The following is a 3,181-nucleotide window of genomic DNA, read 5'->3' on the forward strand; positions in this document are numbered from 1 at the left end:
GGAAAGAGTGCAGACTCCGCCACTTATCTACTGTATGACCTTGGGCTAGCCACTTAACTTCTCTGTGCCTCAGTTACCTCGTCTGGAAAATAGGGATGAAGACTTTGAGCCCCACGTGGGACAACCCGATTACCTTGGGCTTAGAACGGTACTTGGCACATAGCGCTTAACAAATACCATCATCATCATCATCAAAGTGGTAGAAAGGGATGGAGAGGCAGAGAAGAGAAAGAAAGATGGGGAGATGGAGAAGAGAAAAAAGTTGGAAAGTCGTAGAAAAGGAAGACAGACGTAGAAGAGAAAGATGGAGAGAAGTAGACGAGAAAGATGGAAAGACCGAGAAGAGCTACAAAGAGATGGCGAGCCATAGAAGAAATGGAAAGAGGGAGAGACCCAGACAAGATAGAAAGAGCTGGAGAGACATAGAAGAAATAGAAAGAGGGAGAGACACAGACAAGATTGAAAGAGTTGGAGAGACATAGAAGAGAGTGAGAGACACAGATAAGACAGAAAGAGATACAGAGAAAAGATAGACATGAAGACAGAGAAGACAAACCAGAGACAGGGTCGGAGATAGAAATAAACAAATGGAGAGGTAGAGACTAGATTGTAAGCCTGTTGTGGGCAGGGAATGTGCCTACCAAATGTTATATGTATCCTCCCACGTATTTAGTACAGCGCCTTGCACACAGTGAACACTCAATAAATACCAGTGATTGATTGATTGATTGAGACAGATGAAGAGAGAGGGAGAAAAACAAACGAAGACGGAAAAACACAGAAATCGAGGTGGAGAGACACCCAGGAGCGAGATGGCAGAAGAGACACAGAGAAACAGAAAAAGAGATTGAGAAAGACAAAAAGGAGACAGCTAGAGATGGAGACAGAGACATTGCAAGATTGAAGACAAGAAGAGTCCAAAAGAGACAGCTGTGGAGAGACAAAGAATGGAAAAAGTCATGGAGAGACAGAGGCAGTTTGCGTGTGTGTGTGTGTGTGTTGGAGGGTCTGCTTCTGGCAGCTTGTGGGGGGGTGTCTGGGAATATTTTCCTATAACTTGCCCCTCGGTCCAGCTGGATATGACTGGATATGGACCCCTGGGTTCCCTCTGGAACTCAGCTGAGCCAGATGAGGAGATGAAGTGGCTTGACTTAGTGGCTAGAGCATGGGCCTGGGAATCAGAAGGAACTGGGTTCTAATTCTGACTCCACCACATGTCTGATGTGTGACCTCGGGCAAGTCACTTCGCTTCTCTGTACTTCAGTTACCTCATCTGGAAAAGGAGAATAAGAGTGTGAGCCCCGTGTGGGACAGTAACTGTGTCCACCTGATTGCCTTGTATCTACTCCAGTGTTCAGCACACAGTGAGCCCTTAACAAGTACCATTATTATTATTATTATGGGCAGGACCTTGGTAATAATAATAATAATGGCATTTGTTAAGCACTTACTATGTGCAAAGCACTGTGGCAGAGCCATTTTCGGGGCTGGGAGCCAGATGCCTGTGTTCCTGAATGGGAACTTGTACTTGTACAAGTTGTTCCAACTTCCCAAGTGCTTAGTACAGTGTTCTGCACACAGTAAGCGCTCAATAAATACGATTGATTGATTGAATGGGTGGGAGCCTTAACAAGTACCATTATTATTATTATTACTATTATTATTATGGGCAGGCCCTTGGTAATAATAATAATAATGGCATTTGTTAAGCACTTACTATGTGCAAAGCACTGTGGCAGAGCCATTTTCGGGGCTGGGAGCCAGATGCCTGGGTTCCTGAATGGGAATTTGTACTTGTACAAGTTGTTCCAACTTGTACTTCCCAAGCACTTAGTCCAGTGCTCTGCACACAGTAAGCGCTAAATAAATACGATTGCTTGAGTGAATGGGTGGGAGCCTTAACAAGTACCATTATTATTATTATTACTATTGTTATGATGGGCAGGGCCTTGGTAATAATAATAATAATGGCATTTGTTAGGCACTTACTATGTGCAAAGCACTGTGGCAGAGCCATTTTCGGGGCTGGGAGCCAGATGCCTGGGTTCCTGGATGGGTGGGAGAGCCAGTGGCGGGGAGATGGGGGGCCTGGGGGCACCCAGCCCGTATAGGAAGCAGGAGTGAGGGGTGAGAGAGCTGGGCCCAGGCTGCAGCTGTGGCCCCTGTCCCGGCCCCCGAGGCGGGCAGTTGGTGGGTCCGGGCTGTCCGGCCCCCTGCCATGAAGACTGAGTCAGCGAGGAATGTCCCAATGCTGGGTGGCCGGGGGGACGTCAGAGCTCCCCTCTCTGACGCAGTGGGCTGGCCCCCCTACACTGACTCAGCCGGAAGGGGCCGGGGGGGTGGAGGGGAGGGCAAGGCTGGGGGGTCTGGTGGTTGGGCCCAGTGAGGAAGGCCAGGGGAGGGAAACCCTAGGTCCCTCAGGTCAGTAGGCACTGCAAGGATGGAGGAGAGTCAAGGCCCGGGCCAGGATGCTTGGCTCCCTGAGAGAAGGGGGATTCGAGCTCAGAGGACTGGGCTGGGAGCCAGGACGCCTGGCTCCACGGGAAGGGCGGGCTGGGGACTGGAGACAGGACACGGGCTCTCTTTGCAGCTCTAGCTCTCGCCCCCGGGTGGAGATCCGTCTTCCCGGTTCCCTGCCTCAGTTTCCCTACGCAGAAGGGAGCAGTGGGGCAGCCGAGAGGCCGGGGCGGGGGGGAGAGGCCTCAAAAGGGACGCTGTCACCTGGGTCAGTGAAGTCATGTCCTGTTGTGGGGGGCCGGGTCCTGGGGTCTGTGACATCACCTCCCCAGGGGCCAGGCACGGAGACCACCCGGACAGCCCCCGCCCCACCCCCCCCAACGACACACCAGACGGCCAGCTCCCCTAAACCCCCTCCTCTTCCCCTCCTCCCCCCCAACTCGGGGATCGAGGCACCCCACTCCACCAGCCCCGTCCGGCGGATCGCTGCAGCCTACCCGGGGAGAGGAAGAGAGGAAAAGAGAGAGAAGGGTCGGCGAGGGGGCTTTGGAGGAGAAGGGCCGGAGGGAGTGTGGCCCTACGGTATTCACACTATCAGTCGCCATGCCCATGTACACATGCGTAAAAGGCATTTCTTCCAACATAGGAAGACATAAGCTCATGTCCTCTAATTCCTGAACAACACTGTGGTTAAAATACATAGTGAAAACACTTATTCTGGCAG

This window comes from Tachyglossus aculeatus, chromosome 10 (genome assembly GCF_015852505.1).
Source record: "Tachyglossus aculeatus isolate mTacAcu1 chromosome 10, mTacAcu1.pri, whole genome shotgun sequence".
In the NCBI taxonomy this organism is placed as follows: Eukaryota; Metazoa; Chordata; class Mammalia; order Monotremata; family Tachyglossidae; genus Tachyglossus; species Tachyglossus aculeatus.